Genomic DNA, 17,402 nt, shown 5'->3' on the forward strand with positions numbered 1-17,402 from the left:
TTTTGGTGAGACTATCTATATGCGGTGAAATCAGAAGACTTGATTTATCGCCATTGAGCCACTTCGGAAGAATGCCTCGAGACCTTGAGGATGTGAAGCCATGACCCAGTTCGCTCCCTCGGGGATCATCGGGGAACGACCCAAAGAAGACGAATGACGAGGCCAAAACAGAAGGGGAAGTTCCCTAGGCACACAGCTAAGGCTGACAGGGCTAGCCTACTTAGAGCCTACGCCGAAGCGTCGCGTCTAACCATCACATCCCCATACTTTACACTTAATGCCCATGTAATATTGTCGGGTTCCCCTCCTATATAAAGGGAACCCGCACCACCTTGTAAAGGGATGATGTTGCTCCAACCATTCTACTCAAGTGCAATAATATCTCTCTCTCTCCTCTCTTACTCGCTTATTCGTACTGGCTCGAGACCATTTTAGTATTTTATCATTTTCTTATTTGTTCTTCATTTATTGCCTGATATTGATCATAAAGAGCCTTGTATGATCATATCTTAACTGTTATCCCATCCCCAACTACCCCCGACACCTCGAACTCGAGCCAGATATCGACCCCGATAACTCGAGATCGGGCCGGACATCGACCTCGAGGCCCCTCATCGACTAATCGTACACTCGGGCATCAGGTTTCTCGATTCGTTTAACTCCCCGTTCTAGCTTGTATCCCCTTGTTAAACAAGCCCGGACAGTAAGACTTTAGGCTTGGTTATCGCTCCATTTCTATCTCGTATTTTGCCATAAACTTCATATTCTTAGCATCAATTGCTCTAAACAACTAGCATAAAAATAGATCACATATTTTTAGAATCCCATTTACAAATTTAATTATTGTTACCATTTTTATGGTAAACAAACGAAGAAAATGAAAATAGAAAGAATATATTTTTGGTCTTATTTCTTTTAAAATTGGGCCAATTCCTAAAATGGCCCAAATTAACTTTTAAACCCTAGCCCAATCTTCCCTTTCCCCATTTTTTTCCTTAAATCCCTAGACCTAAGATCAGAAGACCTAGAACAAAAATAATCGGACCCCACCCTCTATCTTTATAGAGACAGCGTCGTTACCTCAAGAGAGAGGGGACTGCTCTCTCTCTAACCATCTCTCATTTTCAATAGAGAAAGAGACCCTCTCCTCGACAAAAACTGGCAACGGCATTCCAGAGCTTAGCTCTTCCTCAGCGAAAAACAACCATCTCCATCTTCATCTTCCATCCTAGCCCGTTTCAGCCATGAAAATATGTTACTTTAGCTCTAAAAACAAGCAACAACCGAGAGGGACAAAAATGAGCCACTCCCCTCAAGCAAACTGCCGAAAATTACCGCCCAAACCCAGTTGAAACAATGTTGTTTTTTTAGCTGAAGATCTGAAAATCAAAAGCTAGAAATAATAGAAAGAAAACTGGATTTTTCGATAAAGATTTGAAGAAATACGATTTCAGAGATGAATTCCTTTTTCTGGATTTTCACAAGCTATAGAGGTCTAAATTTGTTGATTTTTTGTTGCTGATTTTCTGGCGGATTCATGATGCTGAGCTCCTCACGTTTTGCTATGTTTTGTTTCCATCAAGTTCCTGATTTTCGAGTTTTTCTCTTGGAGTGGATTTGAACTCAAGCTTGTATTTGATAACTACATTCTGTTATTATTAAAGGATTTTGCTCAACGGGTTTATTTTCCACTATTCTATCTTAATTTTCTTACAGCTGGTAGAAGCCTTGGAAGGGCTGTTTGAGATTTTGATTTTGCATCTAGTTGTCTGGGTTTACATGTTAGTCCATAGCAGTACAAGATGACTATGATTTGAGCTATATTCTGATTTGTTGTTTATTTGAGTTGTTTAATATGCTTTAATTTGAATATTTGATTGATGTAATTTGCAGTGTCCTACTTTTTCAGTTTATGATTTTAGGTTAGCATATAGTTAATCCTCTGTCACTAAACCAAATATGCAATGTTTGAGACTAAAATATGTTGGAATATTTTGAACTCATCCTTTGGATTGACTCAATGTTCTATCTCTCGACCTTTAGCTCATAAATAAGATTTTGCCTCTAAAAAATATCCATTTCCATTTACATGGAACTCCAAGAATGATCTTCTTACCTTACTTTGGTTCTAATAATTAGGTATTAAATTGGTAAGATTTTTACTTTGTGTTATGAAATGTTTTGTTGTGTTGCGGCAAAATTTTCATGTTCTAAACTTTATTTAGTTGGAATTGAAAGCAATAAGTCTTTTGGGATTATCAAAAGTACTTGATGTGTGATGAGATTGTGGGTATATTTGAGAGTTAATTATCACTGTCGTGTCTAATAACCTGTTGAGCCTCCAATTAACAGTTTCCAGAAGCAATTTGTGTGCTGTCTTTGGATTAAAAATGTGAAAGATTTCGTTCCTTTGAATTCACATGTTGGAAGGACAGACTTCATGAGTTTTTGATCAAGCATAGTAATTCATGGTCTCATTTTAGATCATATAGATACTAGCTTTGATAAATCTCATATCCATTTTCTTTCATGTTAGGATTATATGTTAAATTGGTCTAAATCATTTCTTCATGTAGTTTCACATTCTCATGTAGCTGGCTTTCACTTTCTCCATATAGTTTCACGTTCTCCTGTTGCAGACTTTCGTTCTAATCCTGTAGTTTCACGTTCTGCTCTTTAAACTTTAGGCTTTAGGGGAGTTGGTATTTCTGAATTTTATGTTGGTCAGTATATATTTTGAATTTATCTCTGCCTTGTACTTCATCTTCATATGATTAGAGTGAGAGTTCTGTGGGTTGAAACCAAATGATACACTTTCTTGGCTAAAAAAGGAGACCAATTTACATGAATCTATCAAAAGCAGCAAACCTTCTAGCTTGATTACCTTAGTTTCGAATAATGTGCTGAATGTTCTTCTTGCCAATCCAATTAATAAATCTCAAATTAGTTTTTAGAATAACCATGAACATTCGTAGCTTGCTTTAGGCGTGACTCAATCTATCATCTTGATTGTGTACACGTTCGTTATACATGATTACGATCCTCAAAACAAATCGAGATATACATTCGTGCAACTTCGACCGAACTTTCTTGATAACAATAAAGCGTGATTAATTGTAGACACATACGCGTGACATGATTTTTGACACGCCAAACGAAATGAGTACACGTACGCGTGACTCATTTATTTATTTTTAGATAATTCCTTAATTAAGAATGATTAAGCCAATAAAAGCGGTAAAGGGGGTAGATGTACATAGGTCCTAAAATAAGTAATTAGATACTTTAATTAAGACAGGTATGATCTAAGCAACCATGCTAGAACCACGGAACCCGGAAATACCTAATACCTTCTCCCGGGTTAACAAAATTCCTTATCTAGAATTTCTGGTTCGCAGACTTTTAAATAAAGTCAAAAATTTCCTCGATTTGAGATTTAAAATAAACCAGTGACTTGGTACACCATAATAAACTATTCCAAGTGGCAATTCTTAAAAAATAAATAAAATAATTCCATTTCGAATGATGTCACTTTAATTGGAAAAATTCCCTTATAGACCCTCTCGGGTATAAAAAGGAGGTGTGATAGCTCTGGCGACTCTGCTGGGGATGAGAACCCAGAATCTCTGGTTTAGGGTTCAAGAATTCAAGCTTGTTAATATGATTTTTACTTGGCTTTATTTATTGTTGATATTACTGTATTTTATGGACCTAATGTGTTAATTACCGCTTATTTACCGCTTTGATATTACTTAAACTGTCTCCCTATGCCTCCCTTCTGAGTCTTCTAAAAACGATGAACACATTCGCGTGGCCCATTTTTTTTAGAAGTCATACCAAATAGAACGAGGCTGAGCCAGCAACAAGGCCGGGTAGGCTTTCGTGCTCCTGGTACGTTGCCCCCTCCTTGGCTCGAGTTGTCCGCTCGGGTAAGCCAGGTCTAGAACACAACCCCATGTTTAAACTTAGAAGAACATAACATCATGCTGGATCCCTAGTAGGAACGTTTGTTTGTATCACATGCATTTGACCTTGGGGACTCAACACAGGGTTGGGTCCGTATAGGAAAGGTGTACCCAAAATAATAGACCATCCTGATGCATCCTACATGCTATGTGAATATTTATTTGTTTCGGCTTGCATGTTGACTAGCTAGGAAAAGGATATTAAGAGAAAAACCAAGAGTGATGTAGGAAGGAAATAAACCCGGTTTTGAAAACCTCGGTATTTAAAAATGTCCCAAAACTCTGCCAAATTTTTTCCAAAATGAGTTAATAACATGTCTCTTCTGAATTTTTCAAAACTCACCGAACTACGCGGGTCTGAAACTCACCGGATGTGAGATACATAGGCAAGCCTCATCGGTTTCGGCCCCAATTTTTTAAAATCTAAAAATATTTTCCTTCAATTCCTCTTTAGAAGTTTTTTCTTAGAAAATTCAAAAAAGAAGAAGAAGAAGAAAAAAGAGACTTTTAAACTAAAAAAAGTAGTTTCCTTCTTTCTGAAGTCTTTCATACGGAAAAATAAAAAAATAAAAATAAAAATAAAAATCCAAAATATGGGTTTCTTTCATTTTGAAGTATTTTTTTCAAAAAAATAAAAAAAAAATCAGAAACAAAATCCAAAAATATTTTTTTCTTCTTTAGAAGTCTCTCTTTTGTAAATGTCCATAAAAGAATGAGAAATAAAAGTCCAAAAATATTTTTGCTTTTCTTTAAAACTAGTTTTGTAAATTAAAAAAGAGAAAAATAGAAGAAGAGAAACTCAGAAATCTGAAATGTTTTCTTATAACTCCTTCTTTCGAAAATCCACGAGTCAAATCAAAATCCAAAAAAAAATAATATTTTTCTACCTTTTTATGAAGTCTTTTCCCAAAAATTTAAAAAAAAACAGAAAAAAAGAATTTTAAAAAGTCCTTTTCCTTGTTTAAAAGTCTTTCTTTAAAAAAAAATTAAAAATTGAAATTCAAAAATATTTTCGTTTTACTTTAGAAGTACTTTTGTAAATTTAAAAACAAAAAACTCAGAAATCCAAAATATTTCTTAAAAGTCTCTCTTTCGAAAATTAAGAAGCTACAACCAAAATCTAAAAAAAAATTCTTCCTTTTTTAAAAAAAGAGAAAACAAATGAAAATTTAAAAAAATATATTTTCTTTTTACTTTTATAATTCTCAAAGATCAAATCAAAAGCCAATGGATTTTTAGAAGTCTTTCTTTCAAAAATAAAAAAAAATCAAAATAAAAAATCCAAAAAAAAAATGAATATTTCCTTTCATCTTTTAAAGCATTTCTTTTGAAAATAAAAAAAAAACCAACAAAACAAATAATTCAAAAATAAAATAAAAATATATGTTTTTCCTTTTTCTTAAAGTTTTTATGGTCTGAGTTTTATATTGGTTGTCACGACCCAAATTCCACTAAGGGTCGTGATGGCGCCAGACACCGCTGTCGGGCAAGCCAACAAAAATACTTAATTAAATTTTCGTTTTAATAATTTTGAAAACTATGATTTTCCTTCAATTTTACCATTAAAAGATAATCGTTTTAAATCAAATATGAATGTTAAGAAGTTAATACAAGATACCCCATAATCATCCCAGAACCCGGTATCACAAGTGCATGAGCATTTACTAGGGAATGGAATAAAATACAGTAACTGTCCGGAATACAAAGTGGACAGAAATGAAAAACACGGTAAAATACTTTGAAGGTGACTTTGCTGGATGCAGGTCGTCTCGGTAAATGCATCTCACCTAAGTCTCCGTATCAACCATGCCGCTGTGCCAGTAAGCCACTTGCCACATATGAACTTGTGCAACAAAAATGCACAACAAGTGTAGTATGAGTACGAAAACAACGTGTACCCAATGAGTATCCCGTCTAATCTCGAAGAAGTAGAGACGAAAGGTCGACTTCGACACTTACTAATGGTCCAATGATAATATAGTAAAAGTGTGAGGAACTCATGGATTTCATAAAGCAAAATATAACCCATACAGCCGGGAAGCATGTAAACAACTTCTCAAGTAATAAAGGATTTCCAAGGGTTTACTTTTCATTATCTTTATCAATTTATCTCTGGCCAGGAAGGGCAATTATCAACATTTAAAATTCTCAGGCAAGCAATACAAGCATACGCATATCATGTCGAGGTCGTACGGCCCGATCCAACATAAATGTAAAATATGCACTGCCGAAGGTTGAACGTCACGAACCATAGATGCATCTATTACCCCGCTCGTGAGTCATACATGCAACGCGTTCAAATTTAAATAAACAACCCTGCTCGTGAATCATACATGCGACGCAGGTACACATAGAAATACATGCTCAAACAACCAATTAAGAATTTATTGGGGAATGTTTATCCAAATAAAAGCCAATTCTCTTTTAGCGATTTAAGAAAATGAAGTTTAATCCTTTTTGAAATTCATTTATCGATTCGATAGGATTTAAGCAATTCAACTGCCAACAAGATTACAGATATTCCAAGTATAGCATGCTTTTGGGTCCTAGACTACCCGAACATACATATAATAGTAGCTACACACGGATTCTCGTCACCTCGTGCGTACGTAGCCCCCACAAATAAAAGCACATAAACAATTATTTCACCTATGGGGACAATTCCCTCTTACAAGGGTAGAAAGGAGACTCACCTCGCTCCGAAGATCAACAAATGACATTTCATGCCCTTCCGGAGACTCGAATCGATGCTAAATGCTCCAAAACTAGCAAGTAATTATGCAAATCTATTAGTATATGTTCAATTGCTCATTACAATCTAATTTATAAAAATTCCTAATCACGATCGAAGAGTTAACAAAATTGCCCTCGGGCCCACATGCCCAGATTCCGAAATTTCTCGAAGATAAAGTTTACCCATGAACTCACGAACTCAAATACATGATTTTCTCTTAATTCCATACCCAAAATCGTGGTCAAAATCCAAGAATATCAATTTTCTAGGTTTTCCCTCAAACCCCAGTTTCTACCAGTTTTCGTGCTCAAATCCGTAACAAAACCATGTATTTAACTCACAAGGGGTGAAATTAACTTACCTCATGTTTGATGATGAAATCCCTCTCTTGAAGCTCTCCAAAAATCGCCCAAACAAGAGAAAAATGGAGGAAAATGGCCAAGACCCCCGATTTTAAAGAACCTTACAGCCTCCAGCAATTTCGCACCTGCGGTCACATGACCGCTTCTACGGTTCCGCATGTGCGGCCCCTCTACCGCTCCTGCGGTTTCTCTCCGGGCTCCCCTTTTCGCTTTTGCGCCTCAATTCACGCAGGTGCAGTCCCACTTCTGCGGCAAGATGACCGCATCTGTGGTCCTTACACTTCTAGCCCAAAATCGCATCTGCAGCTCCGCACCTGTGGCCAAAACCTCCCAGGTGCGGTTACACTAGATATCAGCTACCTCAATTCTTTCTCAAATTCCAAAATTGATTTGTTAACCATCCGGAATCCACCCGAGGCGCCCGGGACCCCAACCATTCATGCCAACCAGTCCCAAAACACATTGCGGACTTGCTCGAGGCCTCAAATTATATAAAACAACGCCAAAATCATGAATCGACCTCCAATCCAAGCTTTATGAACTTTAGAACTTCAAACTTCTATATTCGATGCCGAAACCTGTCAATTCATGCCCGATTGACCTCAAATTTTGCACACAAGTCACATTTGACATTACGGACCTACTCCAACTTCCGCAATTGGAATCTGACCCCGATATCAAAAAGTCAACTCTCGGTCAAACTTCCCAAAAACCTTCAAATTTTTATATTTAGCCAGATGACTCCAAAAGGACATACGAACCTCTGAATTCACTTCCAATCACGTTCCCAATACCAGAATCACCATACGGAGCTATTCCTAGACTCGGAATCCCAAACGGACATTGATAACACTAAAATGCACTTCAACGCAAACTTATGAGATTCTTCCAAAATGCTAACTTCCACAATAGGCGCTGAAACATTTCCGGGTCTTCCAAAACCCAGTCCGGACATATGCCCAAGTCCGAAATCATCATACAAACCTGCTAGAACCTTCGAATCCCGATTCCGAGGTTGTTTACTCAAAAATCCAACCTTAGTAAATTCTTTCAACTTAAAACTTCCGACATGAGAATTCTCTTTCCAAATCAACTATGAACTTCCCAGAATTCAATTTCGACCGTGCACACAAGTCATAATACCTGAAATAAAGCTGCTCATGGCTTCAAACTGCTGAACGACGAGTTAGATCTCAAAACGACCGGTCGAGTTGTTACATTTTTTCTCACTTAAACATACGTTCGTCCTTGAACGTGCTACGAACTGCGCTGGAGTTGCCCAAAATCACTGTTTAAGACCTCGAGCACCTACCCGTGCTACCACAACTCAACTGGGCACCCTAGCTCAATCAATTTAAAGATATCCTTTTTCACTTAAGTAAATAAGCCTTAGAGCCCAATTCCAACATCCAAAATTCTCTGCCAAGCCTGTTCAAGCATATGCCCACTGTATCCATAACTACACGCAATACCAAAACATGACTGCATACCTTAGCTGAATTCACACCTTGCACCACTTTACTCACCGGACCGAAATAACATTCTTTGATCAAATTATTCAAAATTCCACGAATTTGATGCTCCCATTGCACCTCATGACATACATAGGTCTTGCTCCAACTGTTACAATACCGCCGCGATGGAAGAGATGTGTAGAAATTCATAACCAACAGCTGAATCAATAAATCATTGGGTCTATACTCCTAACAAGAACCATCACCTCATTCTGAACCAAATAATGGTCTTAGCTCCTTAATATACTTCAAATAATCAGATTGCACTGATCCTAAATCCAATGATCTTGTCTCACCCAGTACGAATTGCTCAGGAAATAAGCCACCCAGACATGACCAAAAGTCTCATATGATGCCACAATGTGTCAATGGGCAACCAACTCGAACGCGATACAAAAGGAAAACGAACTCTGAAAAGGAAATCCAATTACCCCGCTCGCGAATCATACAAGCGATACGGTCAACATAATTAAACAAACACCCCACTCGCGAATCATACATGCGACGCAGGCACACAACTAATATGAGTTTTCCTCAGAAAGATAGGAAACAAAACACATATAAACCTATATAGGAATTTGTACTCAAAATCACACTGTTGCGGCACGCAACCCGATCCAAACAATATACCCATGGCGGCGTGCCACCCGATCCACCAATAAAATACACATAAAGAGATACACACCGAGCCAGATTGCTCATTACAACAAAATACCGAATGTCGGTCACAAGCACGCTAAGTGCATAATACCATACCTGAGGAGACATATAGCGCTATAAGCTACAAACTCAAGCACAACTGAGGTGCAGTATACGATCTGAATCTCAAGAGCCATTCTGCTCATATAACATCATCTCTACGTGGAACCTCAACACATAAGAAATTCACCAAGCCGTCTCACAACTCACACGGCGCAATATATCATTACATGAAATAGCTGACGACGAATAACACCCCGACTACTCTTCCATAAGGAGCGCATTGCTAAAATGAACACATCTTGTCTGATATACAACCCATATTAACATTTAAATCCATCTACAGACTCAAGTTGATTCTGATCGCACTGAACTATGCTAATAACCTTTCAAAGGTCCGTAATAACTCCCCTTTTCTCATAACACACAAGAACAACCATCATAACCGGAGTAATCCTCCACAGTCCACAACCCAATAAACTGAGTGCTCTCTAGGCATCAATTCTCAATTTACCGACATCACCATAATCTTCATACTTGGTTTAACTCTTCAATCAATCAAGTGACCACATGCCACACTTAGACAACCTCCCCGTGGGGCACACTCCCACAACCTTCCGTAACAGATAACATGTCTGTACATCCAAACCACTTGCCGCACTAATGCTAAAAAGTGATTAGGAATCCTTAACCAAGATGCAAAGTTTTTTTTTTCCACAAAACACCGATCTCAGGTGACGCTGAAGACAATACCAACTTACTTTAAACATCCAAACTCCTTTCCTGCTCATCCTGAGCTTGTGACATCCTTGTCAACACCGAACTGCAACCTTGATCCTCACTCCCAATTCCATACCACTCACTGCAACCAATATGCCAATGTACGATAAAAGACGATTTTTATCATAACTCCGGGACCACTAATAGATTAACACTTCATCATATAAATGTTTTTCACTTAACTCACTTCAGGAGAACCATAGCAACACACAGGTGAGTTCTCATAACCGTAGAATATGCAAATCTCTAAGTAGTGGTCTAAACCACCATAACCCCCCCGAGATCCGCCTACACATAACAAGGCCATAATACTCGAATACTTCCAAATAAAATCAATTACGGCGGCCGTCAAGCCTCGCACTACAAATCACATGCATAACATAATCATGCTGAAGAAACTGATCACCGCCACCATTAGGCCAACTCAACCATGGCCAACCAATCTAACTTCTTCTAATTCATCCTTAACTTGCCTTAAAGATAATAATAGTTCCATTCCTTACATCACCAACCCACATCCGTACTCATCTTGAGTGACTCCATTCCACGAGGCCACATTGTCTCCAAACCCATGAACTGTCTCATACCTTCCTTGTGTGCACATCCGCATCCTCAACTGGTATGCACATTCTAATAATCCCTCTACGAATCCGAAGTCTTTTCTCATTTTCCTTCCAAATGCTACACTGCAAGTCAAAACATCATAGAACGTTCTGGGCCTCTTCTCATTAGCTGCTACAAAATCTTGCTTCTTAACCGTACCTATAGGCTCACAATCATTTGGCACCCCACTTTACCCCTTTGAATCCACTAGGACCGTTGTTTAGAGCCACTCGCTCTGACTTGGCCCCGAATATAATTAACTCCATGAATGTTCTAGCACATGAATACCCTCTCGACGAAGCACCCAATCGAATCACTTTCCTTGAAACCCGCATCTATACAAGGCATAAATCTTGAATCCTTCTCCAAGTCTAAACATGAGTCGATAAGGCCAACCATCGCACACCTTTAACAATTCCTTTGCTCAAATTACCTCTTATGTTCTTTTCCCTTAGATGAGATAACCCATCAATATGCTAACGACCAGAAATCTCACAAATAGATGATCATGCAATCCAACCGTAGGCATTGGGACTCTTCCACTTAGGTTGAAGCCCCAATTACACGACTCTGGAACCCACCAATATTTTTTATCTCTTATTTATATAACCTTGTGCAATAAAACTGCCAGATTCCTTGAAATCCTTCCATTAGCACTTCATGAACACTCTGAATTTTCATCAATATTCACATATTCGACCTCTTACCGGATGGCCAGTAAAATCCTTCGCAAAAGCTTCGCCAATCACGCGACCACTAACCTGCTCACAAGGGATAACCCACCTGTGGAAATTACCCACTACGACATCAATAACCTATCCGGAGCCCGTGCTCATTTACCAGCTGCATAAGTCCATTCACTTCTCGTGGACATTGACTAAATGTGCGACAATATCCTTCCAATTCAAAATTATGTTGTACCCTTCTTCATATCAAGCAACTCCCTTCCGACGTATCCAATCTCCCGCCGTATAATAGCCAATACATCAAATAAATTCGTAGAACCCAATCAACAATCACTAAAATTCCCAAATCATTCCAAAATCTCCTTAAGCTGCATAGTCATCCTACTACAAAGCCCATATGCCACTCTGCCACTCTCCCACTTTGGCGGAACTCACCCCTTTAATCGACTACTCGACCTTTGTTTCTTATACCTGGCCTTCTAGAAATTTTAACCACCGCCTAAAACTCCCCACATGTCCTTCCTCATCATTGGCTGCTCAGTTGTTGCCTTAAATAAAATCTATCTTAACACTGATTCAATCTTGACCACCACACCCCACGATCTCTAACAGTCGTTTCTCCAATATTATTTCACAATATCTTACCCCAAAGGCGAATTGCAGAAGACCATAACACCGGTGAACTTAACACATACAATTGAGGATGGCGACATTACATCACATATGAAAATTCCACCACGCTCGAAAATACCAAGTCTCATTACTCCATCACCCCAAATTCGGACATTCATATGCCAATTGCTTTTCCTCCGCTGGAAATAAAATATCATATCTCTGAATCGTGCATTGAGTGGATTTTCCTTCAAATCATTCACTACCCCCAACACATAGGCAAGTATCCTATCATCAAGTCAATACTGTGCGATAACCAATCGTGAGCATCATAGCAACTTGTACATAGCCTCCAAGCTCTAAGAAGCACAACCACCAAGACGAAATGATAGAAAAATTCTTCCGCAATGCGACGACCATAGCCCAACCAACTATACTGGGAGAAACATCCCGCACCACATCTGTAATACCATTACAATTCTTCACTTCTCGATTTATAACAAGCGGTTCGCGTCGCGTAAGATTGAATAGGAAGGAAATAAAAGCATAAGTCTCAAGGAATTAAACCGCACGACGAGGAATCAAGAAAGGTCAGTGCTCCTAACATCCCTTCAGCCTCTCGAAGATAAGAACAGACATCTCCGTATCGATCCACAAGACTCTACTAGACTCGTTCATGACTCGTGAGACCTAAGGAACCTAGTGCTCTGATACCATGTTGTCACGACCCAAATTCCACTAAGGGTCGTGATGGCACCGGACACCGCTGCCATGCAAGCCAACCAAAATACTTAATTAAATTCTCGTTTTAATAATTTTGAAAACTATGATTTTCCTTCAATTTTACCAGTAAAAGATAATTGTTTCAAATCAGATATAAATGTTAAGAAGTTAATACAAGATACCCCATAATCATCCCAGAACCCAGTGTCACAAGTGCATAAGCATTTACTAGAAAATAGAATAAAATACAGTAACTGTCCATAATACAATGTGGACAGAAATGACAAACATAGTAAAATACTCTGAATGGGACTTTGCTGGCTGCGGGTCATCTCGATAAATATCGCTCACCTAAGTCTCTGTATCAACCATACTGCTATGCCACTAAGCCACTAGCCACATATGAACCTGTGCAACAAAAATGCACAGCAAGTGTAGTATGAGTACGAAAACAACGTGCACCCAATGAGTATCCCGTCTATTGTCGAAGAAGTAGAGACGAGAGGTCGACTTTGACACTTACTAATAGTCCAGTAATAATATAGTAAAAGTGTGAGGAACTCATGGATTTCATAAAGCAAAATTTAACCCATAAAGCCGGGAAGCAGGTAAACAACTTCTCAAATAATAATGGATTTCCAAGGATTTGCTTTTCAATGTCTTTATTAATTTATCTCTGTCCAAGAAAGGCAATTATCAACATTTAAAATTCTCAGGCAAGTAATACAAGCATGCGCATATCATGCTGAGGTCGTACGGCCTAATCCAACATAAATGTAAAATGTGCACTACCGAGGGTGTCGATCGGCGCGAACCATAGATGCATCTTTTACCCCGCTCGCGAATCATACATGCAACACGGTCAAATTTAAATAAACAATCACCCTGCTCGCAAATCATACATGCAACGTAGGAACACATAGAAATACATGCTCAAACAGCCAATTAAGAATTTATTGGGGAATGTTTATCCAAATAAAAGACAATTCTCTTTTAGCGATTTAAGAAAATGAAGTTTAATCCTTTTTGAAATTCATTTACCGATTCGATAGGATTTAAGCAATTCAACTGCCAACAAAATTACAGATATTCCAAGTATAGCATGCTTTTGGGTCCTAGACTACCCGGACTTACATATAATAGTAGCTATGCACGGACTCTCGTCACCTCGTGCGTACGTAGCCCCCACAAATAGAAGCACATAACCAATTATTTCACCTATGGGAACAATTCCCTCTTACAAGGTTATAAAGGAGACTCACCTTGTTCTGAAGATCCACAACCAGCATTCCACGGCCTTCCGAAGAGTCGAATCGATGCTAAATGCTCCAAAACTAGCCAATAATTATGCAAATCCATTAGTATATGTTTAATTACTCATTACAATCCAATTTATAAAAATTCCTAATTCCGATCGAAAAGTTAACAAAATTGCCCTCGGGCCCACGTGCCCGGATTCCATAAATTTTGAAGATAAAGTTTACACATGAACTCACGAACTCAAATACATGACTTTCTCTTAATTCCATACAAAAAATTGTGGTCAAAATTCAAGAATATTAATTTTCTAGGTTTTCCCTCAAACCCCAAGTTTCTACCAATTTTCATGCTCAAATCCATAACAAAACCATGTTGTTAACTCACAAGGTGTGAAATTAACTTACCTCATGTTTGATGATGAAATCCCTCCCTTGAAGCTCTCCAAAAATCGCCAAATAAGAGAAAAATGGCCAAGACACTCGATTTTAAAGAACCTTACTACCTCCAGAAATTCCGCACCGACGGTCACACGACCGCTTCTGCGATTCCCCAGGTGCAGCCCCTCTACCGCTCCTGTGGTTTCTCTAGCTCCCCTTTCCGCTTTTACGTCTCAATTCCCGCAGGTGCAGTCCTACATCTGCGGTGAGATGACCACATCTGCGATCCTTACACTTCCAGCCCAAAATTGCATATGCGGCTCTCCTGGCTGCAACTGCGGCTCCGCAGCTGGGCCAAAACCTCGCAGGTGTGGTTACAGCAGATATTAGATGCCTCAATTCTTCCTCAAATTCCAAAATTGATCAATTAACCATCCGAAATCCACCCGAGGCCCCTGGGACCCCAACCAATCATGCCAACCAGTCCCAAAATACATTGCGGACTTGCTCGAGGCCTCAAATCATATCAAATAACGCAAAAATCATGAATTCCCCTCCAATCCAAGCTTTATGAGGTTTCTGAAGTCGTTTACTCAAAACTCTAACCTTAGTCAATTCTTTCAACTTAAAGCTTCCAAAATGAGAAATCTCTTTCCAAATCGACTCCGAACTTCCCGGAATTCAATTCCGACCGTGCGCACAAGTCATAATACCAGAAGTGAAGCTGCTCATGGCCTCAAACTACTGAACGACGCTCTAGAGCTCAAAACCACCGGTCGGATCGTTACAGTAAACAAAAAAATTGTTAGCTTATTTACTCCATTCTCAATCTTCCCGAAGTACGCAAGATCTAATTCATACGGCCTCATGATACGTAGGCAACCTCCATCGGATTCGATCATAGATATAAAATAAAACTGAGTGAAAAATAATTTGAAAAAAAAAGAGAAAACAAAATTTAATTGAGTGAAAAAAAATTAGTGACAAAAAAAAAAGAGTGACAAAAATAGAAAAAAATGAAAAGAAAAGAGAATGCCAAAATAGAAGAGCGATAGAAACAAAACAAAAATCGAGAGTGATTAGAGAGAAGCAAAAATGAAGAAAAGAGGTGCTGATTGAAAAAAAGGGGTTAATTAATGCCGGGATGAAACATGCAACTCGTTTAAACACATAGTTGAAACGTTTACCTATCTAGGTGCATTGTATCCCAATATGCGATTTCTTATCTGTTAAGAGTCTCAAAACTAACAAGGTTGTTGGGTGTGCAAATTAGCTAGGTTATGTTCATGTGGTTGGTTTTGTTGGTAATCTGGCTTCACATCCTTACAAGGTCCAAAGGAAAGGTTCCTATGGCCTCTAAAAGCCATCTCCAAATCATCGATCTCTAGGATAGCATAGCACTAGTTATTCCAGAACTAGAATCAGCAGATACTGAAGAGAATAGGATGTTGCGTCTCCGCATATCGTAATTGTGGGTCGCCAGGTCCAATGGTAGGGAACCGGCAAGTGCAATTCCTGATTTCCCTGAGTTGATCCCCAGGTCAGGCGAGGTTACCAATGCCTCTGTACCTAACCCGCTTATCCCATACGGGCACACTCCAATGCTATCCAATGATCCTGGCATGCCTTCTGTGGTTCGCCCCCAGGCACCAGTTTCTAGGGCACCTCCAATGTTGTTCTCTACAGTACCAGTCTGCACCAGAGCATAACCAACTTTACCACGACCAAATATTGAACCTACAATGTTCACCTTTCAAGGTCCACCACTTCAATCAGAGATATCATATTTGACCCCATACTCTTTCACTCAACCTCCACAATATGATCTCTCGGTGGAGCAAGAAAAGGTTGTTAAAAATCCCAAGCAAGAGGAAATGGCTCGAAAGTTGAAGAGCCTGGAACAAAGCCTAAAAAACATGCAAGGTCTAACTGGCCAAAAGAGTGTCTCATACTCTGACCTTTGTATGTTTCCCTATGTCCACTTGCTAGTTGGCTTCAAGATGTCACAATTTAAAAAGTACGATGAGCACGGAGACCGGTCGCTCATCTAAAATGATACTGTAACCAGTTGAGGGGTGCTGGTGGAAAAGAAGAGCTGCTAATGGCCTATATTGGGGAAAGCCTCACCAGAATAGCTTCTGAGTGGTATAAGGATCAAGAAATTACTCATTGGCACGTGTGGGATGATATGCCCCGAGACTTTGTCCGCTAGTTCCAGTATAATGTGGACATCGCTCTCGACAGAAACTATTAGTCCAATTTGAAAAAGAAAACCTCGGAAAGCTTCCGCGAATATGCTGTCAAATGGTGTGAGAAAGTTTCCTGGGTAAAGCCTCCAATGGATGAAATTGAAATGGTCACGGTCTTTCTATAGGCCAAGAGGCGGACTGCTTCCAGAACATGATGCTTTTAATGTCGTTTGCTAAGGCTATCAAAATTGGGGAGATGGTAGACAGTGGGATAAAAAAGAGTCAAATCTTGAGTCATGCTGCTTTTAAAGCCACATCGTTAGATGTTCAAAGTGGTACAGAGGGTTTGATAAATGGAAACGGGAGAGAAGAAGGAGCCATGATGGCTTCCAGCTCGAGGGGGGCCCGCAGGTTATTCAGTTATTCATATATGCTTCCTGAAGTCCCTCAACATTATTACCCTCTTCAAGATGTTGCTTATGCCGTGGCACCACCTTCTTATGTTGTGATGAACGCGCAACCTTACACGCGGCCACAACATCATACACAAAACTGATCTCCACCTCCCGTAAATGTCCATCCTTACCATACTCCATATAATCCCTAACCAAATGTTCCCAGTACAATCCTCGCCCAAGAGAGCCTTTCAGAAAGAATCAATTCACCCCTATTAGTAAACTGTATTCAAGCTTGTTCCAAAGGCTAATCAGGCTAAATCTATTGCAGCCAGTGGCCCTGAACCGGTCAAACCCCGAATCCCTGTTGCACCGAGCTGATGCTAGATGTGAATACCACTCTGGAGCAGTGGGACACAACATAGAGGACTGTTGAACCCACAAAAGGGCAGTTGAAGATTTGATTAAAGCAGAAAGAATCATTTTTTCGGATGAAGAAGCTC

Source organism: Nicotiana sylvestris, chromosome 7, assembly GCF_000393655.2.
Source record: "Nicotiana sylvestris chromosome 7, ASM39365v2, whole genome shotgun sequence".
Taxonomy (NCBI): Eukaryota; Viridiplantae; Streptophyta; class Magnoliopsida; order Solanales; family Solanaceae; genus Nicotiana; species Nicotiana sylvestris.